General features: G+C 49.2%; 1 non-coding gene across 1 annotated transcript; it reads right to left on the bottom strand.

Annotated features, from left to right (window-relative positions):
• Positions 1–5,840: 5,840 nt before the first annotated feature.
• Trnat-cgu lies at positions 5,841–5,915 on the bottom strand. The gene has a single exon. It is a non-coding gene; the product is annotated as a tRNA-Thr (tRNA).
• Positions 5,916–14,359: the final 8,444 nt, after the last annotated feature.

Here is a 14,359-nt window from a genome sequence, read left to right as displayed (position 1 = left end):
AGTGCCAACAGTAAAATTCGGAGGCGGTGGTGTTGTGGTGTGGTCGTGTTTTTCTTGGAGGGGACTTGCCCAATTGTTGTTTTGTGTGGCACTATCACAGCACTGGCGTACATTGACGTTTTAAGCACCTTCTTGCTTGCAGCCGCTGAAGAGCAATTCGAGGATGGCGATTCAACACGATCGAGCACCAGTTCATAATGCACGGCCTGTGGCGGAGTGGTTACACGACAATAACATCCCTGTAGTGGACTGGCCTGCACAGTGGCCTGACCTAAATCCTATAGAATACCTTTGGGATGCTTTGAAACACCTACTTCGGTCCAAGCCTCACCGACAGACATCGATACCTCTCCTCAGTGCAGAACTACGTGAAGAATGGACTGCCATTCACCAAGAAACCTTCCAGCACGTGATTGAACGTATGCCTGCTCGAACGGAATCTGTCATCAAGGCTAAGGGTGAGGCAACGCCTTACTGAATTCCAGCATTACCAATGGAGGGCGCCACGAACTTGTAAGTCGTTTTCAGCCAGGCGTCCGGATACTGTTGATCACATAGTGTAGGTGTTCAATGTTCCCACCTTGAGACGCACGGCATATGTCAATGCGGTATTCAAATTGTTCCCACACTGCAGCGAGCATGTCTTGAGTTACAGCTTCCACAGGTGCTGTTATGCGATGCCTCAGTTCATTCATTGTTGTTGGTAACGGAGGTGCATAAATAGTCTTTTATAAACCCCCACAAGAAATAATCACTTATGGTCAGGTCTGGTGATCTTGGAGGCCAGCAATGTAAGGCTGAATCATTTGGTCCAGTGCGACCGATCCATCGTGCCATGAGGCGGTGTCCCATCCTGTTGGTAAATGAAGTCGTTCAAATAAGTCTAGAAAGTTCTGAAGCATATCAAGATATGTGCTTACTGTAACAGTGTTCTTGGCAAAGAAAAATTGACCATACCCATTTTCCTGTGAAACTGCATAAAACACATTAAATTTTGAAGAGTCCCTCTCATGTTGTACAACTTCATGCGATTGTTCCGTACCTCATATTCTCACATTATGACGGTTCACCTTTCCAATTAAATGAAGTGTTGCTTCGTCACTAAACACTGACTGTGAAAGAAAACTGTCATCCTCCATCTTGCCAAGAACGAAATTACAGAACTCCACACGTTGTTGTTTATCACCTTCACGAAGAGCTTGCAGTAGTTGAATTTTGTGTGGTTTCAAGTGTAAACGTTGATGCAACTCAGGCCTGACGGACATCGGTGGCATGTTGAGCTACACAGCGAACGGATTTCTGAGGACTTCTTGTGAAACTGTGGCGGATGCGTTCGACGTCTCGTCAGACACTCGGGGACGGCCAGCGATTTACCTTTACGCAAACAACCTGTTTCTCGGAATTGTTCATACCATCGTCTAATGTTCTGTGCTGTAGGAGAATACACATCACACCTAGTACGAAAATCACGCTGAACCGTTATTGCTGACCAGCAACGCGCTAAACGTAGAACACATAACGATTTCTGTTGTCCCGACACCATTTTTACTAGAACTGAATTGGGCGCCCACCGCTGCTACCCAGCGGGAACCAGGTAAAACTCTTGCTCTTTGCAACAGTATGTTGTTCGCGCACTTATCTCAAGTTACATAATATTTATGGTTTTCTTAAGGAGAATGATTCTTTTTGATACACATTGTATATTACATTCTTGGAGAAGCTGATGATAACCATTTCATCAGAACCGCACAAAGTAGGTAGGAGAAACTCTAACCACATTCTGCGTACAGGGTAATCCACAGAGATTCGAAGTTATAGGCTCTGTTGCCAGCCACTAGGCCATCCCTTCGGCAGCAAAGGTCACTTTTTACGCTGACAGACCATAGGCGGAATGTCTTCCAACGTTACTAACTTTGATTTTCAGTGATCGCGACTGATAGCCACAATGGCCAGCACCTGCACTACTGGCCATTAAAATTGCTACACCAAGAACACATGCAGATGACAAACGGGTATTCATTGGACAAATATATTATACTAGAACTGACATGTGATTACATTTTCACGCAATTGGGGTGCATAGATCCTGAGAAATCAGTGATGGTGGTGGTGGTTAGTGTTTACCGTCCCGTCGACAAGGAGGTCATTAGAGACGGAGCGCAAGCTCAGGGTAGGGAAGGATTGGGAAGGAAATCGGCCGTGCCCTATCAAAGGAACCATCCCGACGAGAAATCAGTACCCAGAACAACCACCTCTGGCCGTAATAACGGCCTTGATACGCCTGGGCATTGAGTCAAACAGAGCTTGGATGGCACGTACAGGTACAGCTGCCCATGCTGCTTCAACACGATACCACAGTTCATCAAAAGTGGTGACTGGCGTATTGTGAAAAGCCAGTTGCTCGGCCATCATTGACCAGACGTTTTCAATTGGTGAGAGATCTAGAGAATGTGCTGGCCAGCGCAGCAGTCGATCATTTCCTGTACCCAGAAAGGCCCGTACAGGACCTGCAACATGTGGTCGTGCATTATCCTGCTGAAATGTAGGGTTTCGCAGGGATCGAATGAAGGGTACAGCCACGAGTCGTAACACATCTAAAATGTAACGTCCACTATTCAAAGTGCCGTCAACGCGAACAAGAGGTGACCGAGACAGGTAACCAATGGCACACCATGCCATCACGCTGGGTGACACGCAAGTATGGCGATGACGAATACACGCTTCCAATGTGCGTTCAACGCGTTGTCGCCAGACACGGATGCGACCATCATGGTGCTGTAAGCAGAACCTTTATTCATCCGAAAAAAATGACGTTTTGCCATTCGTGCACCCAGGTTAGTCGTTGAGTACACCATCGCAGGCGCTCCTGTCTGTGATGCAGCGTCAAGGGTAACCGCAGCCGTGGTTTCCGAGGTGATAGTCCATGCTGCTGCAAACGTCGTCGAACTGTTCGTGCAGATGGTTGTTGTCTTGCAAACGTCCCCATCTGTTGACTCTGGTATCGATACGTGGCTGCACGATCCGTTACAGCCATGCGGATAAGATGCCTGTCATCTCGACTGCTAGTGATAGGTGGCCATTGGGATCCAGCACGGCGTTTTGTATTACCATCCTGAACCCACCGATTCCATATTCTGCTAACAGTCATTGGATCTCGACCAACGCGAGCAGCAATGTCGCCATACCATAAACCGCAATCGCGATAGGCTTCAATCCGACCTTCATCAAAGTCGGAAACGTGATGGTACGCATTTCTCCTCCTTACACGAGGTATCATAACAACGTTTCACCAGGCAACGCCGGTCAAGTACTGTTTGTGTATGAGAAATCGGTTGGAAACTTTCCTCATGTCAGCACGTTGTAGGTATCGCCACCGGCACCAACCTTATGTGAATGTTCTGAAAAGCTAATCATTTGCATATCACAGCATCTTCTTCCTGTCGGTTAAATTTCGCGTCTGTAGCACGTCATCTTCGTGGTGTAGCAATTTTAACGACCAGTAGTGTATCTCTATACTCTCTGCTGACTATTGTGACAATCAGTCGCAATCACTGAATAAGAAATAAATTGTGAAACTTTCCAGCGTGCAAAGTCACATTTGGTGCCGAAGCGCTGGCCTAGTGACAGGCTTCGCCACCTACAAATTTGATACTCTGCAGCGTCGCTGGATGGCGTTCCCGCTCACGGATTCTTATCCTCGATTAGCTCCTCAAGAAACCCTCTTCAACTTCTCTCACAATATTTCTGGGACATACTGAACAAGGAACGACTACGCAGCGGGTTTCTCATTCAAAAATAGAATTTATATTTTGGTTTTTCGTGAGAAGGTGTTTGTAGTGTCCTGCGGTCGACAGGAGGGAACTAACAGTCAATCTGTACACACTTTATTACAATTAAAGGAAAAACGCTTTCTTGGCATACACTAAGTTTTAAACACAAGAACAAACAGAAAAAAAGGCCACAACTCTTGCGCTGGCAAACCAGATAAGGATAACAAGACAATGGAAGAAAATACTAACAAAATCTACTCTGCACAATACAAAATACAACGTGGTACTACACTGCTACGCTGAGTGAGTACAACGCTAGGGCCGGCGTAAGTACTGGCCAGAGCTGCTCCTAGGAGCTAGTAAATACTGCCGGTGTGACGATCTAGGCGTGCTTGTAAAGCCAGGTCGGCGGAGTGTTACATGAGTCATATGAGTTCCGATTGGTGTTCTCTGGCGAAGTAGTTCCGTGTTTATTTTGACAGTCTGTTATTGTTTCTGTCCGCTGGCGGTGTTTCTCCCCGCGCTACTGAAAGGTGGTCGGCAACCCATCTTACGTGTCGGTTGTGCGTGCCCTCTAACAATAAAGGGCCGGCCGCTACGAAACACTAGTCAGAATTCGATAGCAGCCTGATCGTGACGTATCGAGACAAAGGTCATCGTTCAGCGATGTTGCTGCTCGTGTTAGACGGTATCCCATGAGACTCACGCGAACGTGGAATCGATGAGTCCAGGAGAGCCGAACTCAACGCCACACACTGCCTCAACGGCCCCGTTGTGTGATATAAAAAAAAGAAAAGAAAAAAGGAACCTTTTTGGTTGACACTTCATGCGGTCGGCGCTAGATTCCTCCTATCAGAACGCTCAACTTCATGACAAACTGTTCCTCGTACTCAAACTGCCACTTCAATTGATCAGTTTCTTTCTTGGTACGTTTGGAATTTTGGATCCTGATTCTTGAGCCTGCATCTTTAATTTCGCATTTCATCACATAGCACACACATTCAACGATGCTAACGAAATACTCACGTTTCACTCACAGTACAGGCCAAACTCTATTGGATCCTTTCGCGCAAGACGGGATTCTTCGTCACATATGCAATTAATACCATCACAAAGGTCGGCCTACATTAGATAAGTTTTGTTTGTAGGACTGAACTTCTTTGAGGCAGCATATCACCACTGTGACTGGTTGTGGAAGTAGTACAACAATATAACGCAGGACGGTAGTGTAGTGTAGTGATTAAGATACCTCCATGGTGTGTAAAAGGTCGCGTGTTCGACTCTCGTGACATATTTTAAAATTTTTTGTTTCTAAATCTTCTCAAAATGACTTTGATTATTATTTTTATTCAATATCTTGAATTAAATGCATTTTTTATTTCTAATACGTGACTGCTATTTTCATCTTTTTGACTTTTATTTGCCCTTATTTTTCTTTCTATCATTCTTTTTTGGAACTTGCATGTTTCGCCTATAACCTGTAACCAGGACTACTTATCGGTTTGGCAACGCGGCAGCTCAAGTAACCAGTGTGAGGATACTTTCAGGTGACCACTGAAGGCGAGAAGCTGCAGTTTTAGTGCTCAAACTGAAACTCTTCCGTCTTGAGTTTGTCCATAGAGGTTACCTTTATTTGCCATGAACAAAGCACGCAGGATTAGTAGTTCTGCCGCAGATTGTTGTTGACCGTCATAACGTCGGATGCATTGTACGTCTCGAGGTTGTAGCTAGGTCAACACATGAGTTTAAATTCATGGCTGCGAAACGTTTCATCTGCCATAGTTCTGTCGTTTGCCATTTAAAATCAGTTATCGGCAGAGCACCTCGCGTTCCGTTTATACCTCAAGAGGTCACTTGCAACAATGCTCCCCGTTGCACGTTAAGTAACAGCACATGTGAAACTGAGCGAGGTGATATAGTCGTTAGTTAGCACACTGGACTTGCATTCGGGAGGACGAGGGTTCACCATCGAGATTTAGGTTTTCCATTATTTTTGAAATGATAATTAAATGGACACCCTAGCTGCAAACAGGCGTTGATGTACTTCATTGGGGACATGTTGAAAATGTGTGCCCCGACCGGAACTCGAACCCGGGACCTCCTGCTTACGTGGCAGACACTCTATCCATCTGAGCCACCGCGGGCACAGAGGATAGTGCGTCTGCAGGGACTTATCCCTTGCACGCTCCCCGTGAGATCCACATTCCCAACATTTCCACACCACTACATTCGTAGTGCGCCTAATAGATGTTTGCCCATCATACTCATTACTCGTGGCAGATTAATCTACCAAGTCCCGTACGAGTTCGGGCATAGCGTGTGCGTTCGCACAAGAAGGTCAATGGCCGGGAAGCCATATTTTTTTTAAACTATATATGACGGTAGTATCTGTTCCAGAAAGAACAGTTACCGTGGATGACCATGCAGCTTTGCTAGAAATGAAATGATAATTAAATGGACACCATAGCTGCAAACAGGCGTTGATGTACTTCATTGGGGACATGTTGAAAATGTGTGCCCCCACTGGGACTCGAACCCGGGATCTCCTGCTTACATTATTTCCCTAAACCACTGCAGGCAAATGACGAAATGGTTTCCTCGAAAGGGCACCGCCCGTTTCCTTCCCCATCCTTGACACAATCCGAGTTTGCTCTCCGTCTCTAATGACGTCGATGTCGGCGGGTCGTTAAACCCGATCTTCGTTCCTTCCCTTTTGCACTAGCGTAGCGGCCCGCCATGTATGTGTGCGGCTGTAACCGAGTGGTAACCGGCAACCAGGGTGGCAGTACCTTAACTGTAAGTGACAGACGTCAACCAACAAGTAAATTTAATCGGACTTATGGAGACGAAATGTGCACATTGCTCGGACGGAAGTGCAGCATCGTACAGCCATGTCACCTACCTTCAGTCAGGAAATGGGCCTGGTTGTCACGCGACGCGATTTGGAGTGCCACTAACTGTCACTATGACCAGATCTATTGCGGCTACCCTTCACGTGGCAGAAGACTGACACGCCGACAGTGGTAGACTCCAAAATAGCGCGGGATACAAGATTGGCGCCACGAGCCCCGATTTTTCGTATTGCATCACGATGGACATATCTAGGTGTGGACGTTGTCATCTTCATCCGGACCATACCCTGACTTGACGGTATTGGGCACCACTGGCTACGCAAATTGATCACTGGTTCTGGTTGCTGATAATGTGGACAGCAGGCGTTATACACTAACGGAAAAAAATCGCAACATCAAGAAGGAGTTGTGTGACATGAACATAAGTCGGCAGACGTGTCTCTAGATCTGAAAGATGATGTGTATTAAAATCTCGCAGCAGGTGCTAGTAGAGCCACTATGAGGATGCAAATTAGATTTCCTTTAAATACGCGCTATAACGGTTGTAATTGTTAGTTACCTCTGAGATTGGACGTGGTGAGTTGATGTTGGTCAAGAATGCCTTCAAGGCGACGAAGGTGCCGCAGTCGACACCTCACTGAGTTTAAAGAAGATCATGTAATGTGGCTACAAGAAGCTGGATGTTCCTTCTGTGATACTACAGAAAGACTTGGCAGGAATGTTGTCCCTGTATATGACTGCTGGCAGCGGTAACCAAGAGAATGAATAGTCTCAAGAAGACCGGACTCCAGACGGTTACATGGCACTACCTAGAGGGAGTTTGGCATATAGCTGGGGCGCATTCTACTGCACCTGCAACATCAATTTGAGCAGCAGATGGCACTACAGTGACACAATGAACTGTTACAAATTTCAATGACGGCTCCAAGGCAGTTGCCCTGTAGCGTGCATTTCACAGACCCGAAGCCACCGCCATTTGCGATTTCAGTAGTGTCAAACGAGAGCACACAGGAGAGCAGGGTTGAGTCTGTTGTTTCTGATGGGAGATGATTCTGCCTCGGTGCTAGTGATGGCTGTGTGTTGGTTAGAAAGAGGCCAATTGAGGGCCAGTAACCAATCTGACACACTGGACCTACACCTGGGGTTATGGTCTGGGATGCGATTTCGTATGACAGCAGCAGCACTCTCGTGGTTATCCCACCCACCCTCACTGCAAATCAGTACGTCAGTCTGGTGACTGACCTGTTGTGCTTCCATTCATGAACAGCATTCCTGGCGGTATTTTCCAACAGGATAACGCTCGTCCACATACCGCTGTTGTAACCCAACATGCGCTACAGAGTGTTGACATGTTGCCTTGGTCTGCTGTACCACCATATTTGGTTCCAATGGAGTACATGTGGGACATCATAGGATGACACGTCAGTGTCATCCACGAACAGCATTAACCGTCCCTGTGTTGATCGACCAAGTTCAACAGGCATGGAACTCCATCCCACAAACTGAAATCTGGCACCTAACAACACAGTTCATGAACGTTTGCATGCTTGCATTGAACATTCTGGCGGTTACACCGGTTATTAATGTACCAGCATTTTACATTTGCAATGACTTACCTCTTGCTTACATTAACCTATGAACTTGCAATGTTAATCAGGCTACTAAAAATAGACAGGAGCAGAAATGATCAGCGAACATGTAAATACAGTAAACAGAAGTTTCTCCAAGCGTTACGAAGGAACTTTACGAAAGAAGAAACAGCAATAAAGTCCAGCTATTACAAACAACAATAATGAGCATCGTGCAGAGAGAGGCTCCTGCTACTACTGCAAGAGCGAACTGTCGAAGGCTGACTAAGACAGATAACAGTCGAAGACTGTGTCTTAGACTGGGGCCGTGTAGCTGCCGCCAGCCGTCCTACACTGAAGGGCCAAAGAAACTGTTATAGGCATGAGTATTCAAATACAGAGATATGCAAACAGGCAGAATAAGGCGCTGTGGTCGGCAACGCCTATATAAGACACAACAAGTGTCTGGCGCAGTTGTTAGATCAGTTAATGCTGCTGCAAAGGCAGGATATCAAGCTTTAAATTAGTGAACGTAGAGTTATAGACGGCGTACGAGCGATGGAATACAGCATCTCAGAGGTAGGGATGAAGTGTGGATGTTTCCAGAATGAAATTCGTGTGCGACAATCTCAAGAATGTACATGAAATCAGGAATCCGGTAAAACATCAAATCTCCGACATCGTTGCAGCAGGAAAAAGATCCTCCAAGTAAACAGACGATTGAAGAGAACCATTCAACGTGACAGAACTGCAACCCTTCCGAAAACTGCTGCGGATTTCAGTGCTGGGCCATCAACAAGTATCAGTTTGTGAACAGCGGATGACTGCACGACACAAAGCTTTGTGCCTCTCCTGGGTCCTCCAACACCGAAATTGGACTGTTGATGACTGGAAACTCTTGCCTGGTCGGACGACTCTCGTTTCAGATTGTATCGAGTGGACGGACGGTAATGGGTATGGAAACACCCTCACAACTCTATGGACCTTGCATGTCAGCAGGGGACTGTTTTGGCTGGTGGAGACTGTTAAGGTGTGAGGCGTGTGCGGTTGGAGTGATATGGGACCCCTGATACGTCTAAATAAGGTTCTGACTGGTGACACGTACGAAAGCATCCTGTCTGATCACCTGCATCCATTCGTGTCCATTGCGCATTCGGGCGGACTTGGGCAACTCGAGCAGGCAACGCAACACCCCAGACATCCAGAATTGCTTCAGAGTGGCTCCAGGAACACTCTTTTGACTTTAGATACTTCCGATGGCCACCAGACACCCCGGACGTGAACATTATCGAGCATATTTGGGATGCCTTGCAACGTGCTGTTCAGAAGAGATCTCCACCCCCTCGAACCCTTAAGGATTTATGGACACGCTGCATGATTCATGGTGTCAGTTCCCTTCAGCACTACTTAGGCATTAGTTGAGTCCATGTCAGATCGTGTTGCGGCACTTCTGCTTGCTCGCGGGGGCCGTACACGATATTACACAGGTATGCAAGTCTCTTTGGCTCTTTAGGGTATATTGCGGCAGCAGAGAACACTCGGAGCCATTAACGGCTTGGCTCACGGGTCTGTCGGAAACGTGCATTTCTGTTACAAACTTTGAGAGACAGAGAGGGTGATATCGGTCTATGGTACCACAGCAGTAACTGTGCCAGAACCCAAGCTGGCACGTGGCCAAAGGCGTGGTTCCTCACTGACGAACCCACAGAACAGTGTGTGTGACCTGGCTGAGGTGGTGGATGTGTAGCAGGGCACAACAGCTCTAACAACGTGCGTTGGCTATGGCTGGAAGTTATTCGGCCAGGGATCGCCCATAAATTGGAGTGGTTCGATACGAAGAGAGGAATAACGCCAGGATGTTCACTACAAAAATGGCTCTGAGCACTACGGGACTTAACTTCTAAGGTCATCAGTCCCCTAGAACTTAGAACTACTTAAACCTAACTAAGGTCATAGCACACATCCATGCCCGAGGCAGGATTCGAACCTGCGACCGTATTGGTCGCGCGGTTCCAAACTGTAGCGACTAGAACCGCTCGGCCACCCCGGCCGGCGATGTTCACTTCACTGTTAGGGCTACAGATATTGCTTTCGTAAGTTGTTCTACACCGCAGTGTTGTGCTCTTTGGAATGGGGATCTGAATATGCCAGTTGAGTAGCAAAAAGAAGAGAATTCAGAAGAGTCATTTATTGAATAGAAAAAATAAAGTTTGGGCCGAGATCATGGTGCAACGAGTAGCAGAGTACGTACAAGCTGTGTGTGGTTATTCAGAGAGAACATCAAAGATCATCACCCACATGTCGCCGAGGAAAGGTCCGGCGAAATCGACGTGGATGTGATCCTATGGAGCTTGTAGCGTGGACCAGGGTGCTCCACATTGTACTAGAGCGGCTTGTGTGTAGCGCGGGTGTTGACTCCCTGCAAGATTTTCATGTGATGTTAGTTGAATGCCACAGTACATAAGACGTACTGAAAGGCATTAAATTAATTGTGGTTATAAGAGAAAGTAATATCTGCGTTCACATGTTGAGATTTTAAGCGGTACTGAAAGTCATAATAGCAATTATTCAAAAAGAGGGCCTCCACGTCCTCCCTGGCCTCTTATACGTCAGCCACAGCCACCTCCACGTCTGGCCGGGCCTCCTCCATGTCTGTCCCGGCCTCCTCCACGTCTCGCTGGGCCTCCTCAAAGTCTGGCCCAGCCTCCTCCACATCTGTTCTGGCCTCCTCCACATGCATCAAGGCCTCCACCACATCTGGCTCAGCCTCTTCCACGTCTGCCCCGGCCTCCTCCATGTCTGAACCGGCTATCTCCACGTCTGGCCCGGCCCCCTCCACCTATGGCCCGGCCTCCTCCACATGTGTCACAGCCTCCTCCTCATCTGGCCTGGCCTCCTCCACGTCTGGCATGGCCTCCTCCACATCTAGCTCTGCCTCCTCCACGTCTGGCCCGGCCTCCTCCACGTCTGGCCCACCATCCTCCACATCTGCCCCGGCCTCCTCCATGTCTGGCCCGGCCCCCCCCATGTCTGGCCTGGCCTCCTCGTCTGCCCCAGCGTCCTCCACATCTGGCCCGGCCTCCTCCACATTTGTCACGGACTCCTCCATGTCTCGCCCAGCCTCCTCCATTGCCCTGGCCTCTTCCACGTCTGCCTCAGCCTCCTCCAAGTCTCAGCCTCCGCCCTGCCCCGGCATGCTCCGCGCCCGCCCTGCGCCACACGTTCCGCACCCGCCCCGCCCCGACCCGCTCCGCGCCCGCCCCGGCCCGCTCCGTGCCCGCCCAGGCCCGATCCACGGGGCGGGCGCGGAGCAGGTCAGGGCGGGGCGGGTGCAGAGCGGGCTGGGGCGAACGCGAAGTGGTCTGGGGAGGGGCTGGCGCGAAGGGATCCGGGGTGGGAGCGGAGCAGGCCAGGTCTAGCACGGAGCGGGCCAGGGCGTGCCCACCTTCAGTAGGCTGATGGCACCGCCTTCCTTGCCCTCGCCTCCTGCTGCAGCGCTCCCAACACCTTCTCCAATCCCATCTTGACCGGTTCACCACTTGGTGCAACCAGTGGTTGCTCAAGGTCAATCCTTCCAAAACCCAGGTGATCATTGCAAGCAAAACCACCCCTTCCTTCCGCCTCCTCGACCCATGTCACCATCTATGGCCGTCCTATCGCTCTCACCCTCACCCTTAAGTACCCTGGCGTCACCTTCGACCGTCACCTCTCCTGGATTCCTCCATTTCTGGACAATCCAAGCCAAGGCACACTCTCCTCAAGCTCCTTTCCGGCCGTACGTGGGGTCTGGACCCCACCACCATCCTCCACACCTATAAATCCCTCATCCGCCCTATCCTCTGCTATGCCCACCCTGCCTGGATCTCTGCCTCTCCTACCTTTTACAATCCCATTTAGACCTCTGTATATGTACTACCCAACTTGCACACCAGTTTGAGTGGTATGCACTTTCTGATACATATTCGAGCGACCCGTGTGTTATCCATCTCCTGGATCATACCCCCTCTCCGTGCTCAACTAGTTGGAACATCTCCAAAGCAGGCTGGGGCTCTTCTCTTCCAGGGCGACCTTTCAGGATGAAACCTTCACAAGCTGCGATAGTCAGGTCGCACACCTCACGGAAGTCCTTCTCACTGCAGCTGAATATTCCATCCCTCACACTACTTCTTCTCCACGTCGCGTACCGGTCCCCTGGTGGACCGCAGCCTGTAGAGACGCTTTACGTGCTCGTCGACGTGCTTTACGCACCTTTAAACGCCACCCTACAGTGGTGAATTGTATCAATTATAAACGATTACGTGCGCAATGTCGTCGTATTATTAAAGAATGCAAGAAAGCCAGCTGGGCTGCTTTCACAAGCATCTTCAACAGTTTTACTCCTTCTTCTGTTGTCTGGGGTAGCCTGCGCCGGCTATCTGGCACTAAGGTCCACTCACCAGTTTCTGGCTTGACGGTCGCGAATGACGTCCTTGTGGCCCCTGAGGATGTCTCCAATGCCTTCGGCCGCTTTTTCGCAGAGGTTTCGAGCTCCGCTCATTACCACCCTGCCTTCCCCCCCCCCCCCCAAAAACAGGCAGAGGAGGCTAGGCTACCTAACTTCCGCTCCTCGAATCGTGAAAGTTATAATGCCCCATTCACCATGCGGGAACTCGAAAATGCACTTGCCCGGTCACGGTCCTCCGCTCCAGGGCCTGATTCTATGCTGAATAACCTTTCTCCTGCGGGTAAAGGTTTTCTTCTTCGAAATAATTGCATCTGGATTGAGGGACATGTTCCCGCATGCTGGCGCGAGTCTATTGTTGTACCGATTCCTAAGCCGGGGATGGACAAGCACTTGCCTTCCAGTTATCGACCCATCTCGCTTACCAGCTGTGTCCGTAAGGTGATGGAGCGAATGGTTAACTCTCGTTTGGTTTAGCTGCTCGAATCTCGACGCCTACTTACCAATTTACAATGTGGATTTCGTAGTCGCCGCTCTGCTGTTGACCATCTGATTACCTTGTCAACCTTCATTATGAATAACTTCTTGCGGAAGCGCCCGACCGAGGCTGCGTTCTTTGATTTGGAGAAGGCTTACGACACCTGTTGGAGGGCGGGCATTCTCCACACCATGCATACATGGGGTCTTTGCGGTCGCCTCCCTCTTTTTATTAGTTCCTTTTTAATGGACCGACAGTTCAGCGTACGTGTGGGTTCTGTCCTGTCAGACACCTTTCGCCAGGAGAATGGGGTGCCACAGGGCTCAGTTTTGAGCGTCGCTCTCTTCGCCATAGCGATCAATCCAATAATGGATTGCCTCCCAGCTGATGTATCAGGCTCCCTTTTCGTGGACGATTTTACCATCTATTGCGCAGCGTACATGTTTCCTGGGGCGCTGTCTTCAGCGTTGTCTTGACCGTCTTTACTCCTGGAGTGTCGCCAATGGCTTCCGTTTTTCTGCCGAGAATACGGTTTGTATTAACTTCTGGCGCTACAAAGAGTTTCTCCCACCGTCCTTACGACTCGGTCCCGTTGCTCTCCCATTCGTGGAAACAACAAAATTTTTACGTCTTACATTTGACAGGAAACTTAGCTGGTCTCCACATGTGTCATATTTGGCTGCCCGTTGTAGCTGTTCTCTAAATGTCCTCTGTGTTCTCAGTGGTATGTCGTGGGGAGCGGATCGAACCGTCCTACTTCGCCTATATCGGTCGATTGTCCGCTCCAAGCGGATTATGGAGCTTCGTATACTCCTCTGCAAGGCCGTCCATCTTACGCCGCCTCAACTCCATACAACATCGGGGTTTACGTCTTGCGATCGGAGCGTTTTATACTAGTCCCGTCGAGAGTCTTCATGCTGAAGACGGTGAAATGCCACTCTCCTACCGGCGCGATATACTGCTTTGTCGGTATGCCTGTCGGCTACTGTCCATGCCCGACCACCCGTCTTATCGTTCCTTTTTTGACGACTCTCTCGACCGTCAATACGGGTTGTATGTCTCTGCCCTGATACCCCCTGGAGTTCGCTTTCGTCGCCTCCTTCAACACCTTGATTTTTCACTCCCTGCAACCTTTAGAGTGGGCGAGAGCCACACACCACCTTGGCTCCAGGCTCAGGTTCGCGTTCACCTTGACCTCAGCTCGCTCCCAAAGGAGGTTACCCACAGTTCGGTATACCACTCCCGTTTTG

This window comes from Schistocerca piceifrons, chromosome 3, assembly GCF_021461385.2.
Source record: "Schistocerca piceifrons isolate TAMUIC-IGC-003096 chromosome 3, iqSchPice1.1, whole genome shotgun sequence".
Taxonomy (NCBI): domain Eukaryota; kingdom Metazoa; phylum Arthropoda; class Insecta; order Orthoptera; family Acrididae; genus Schistocerca; species Schistocerca piceifrons.
Note: the sequence above shows the minus strand (reverse complement) of the source record. Positions and strands in the feature narration are given on the sequence as shown.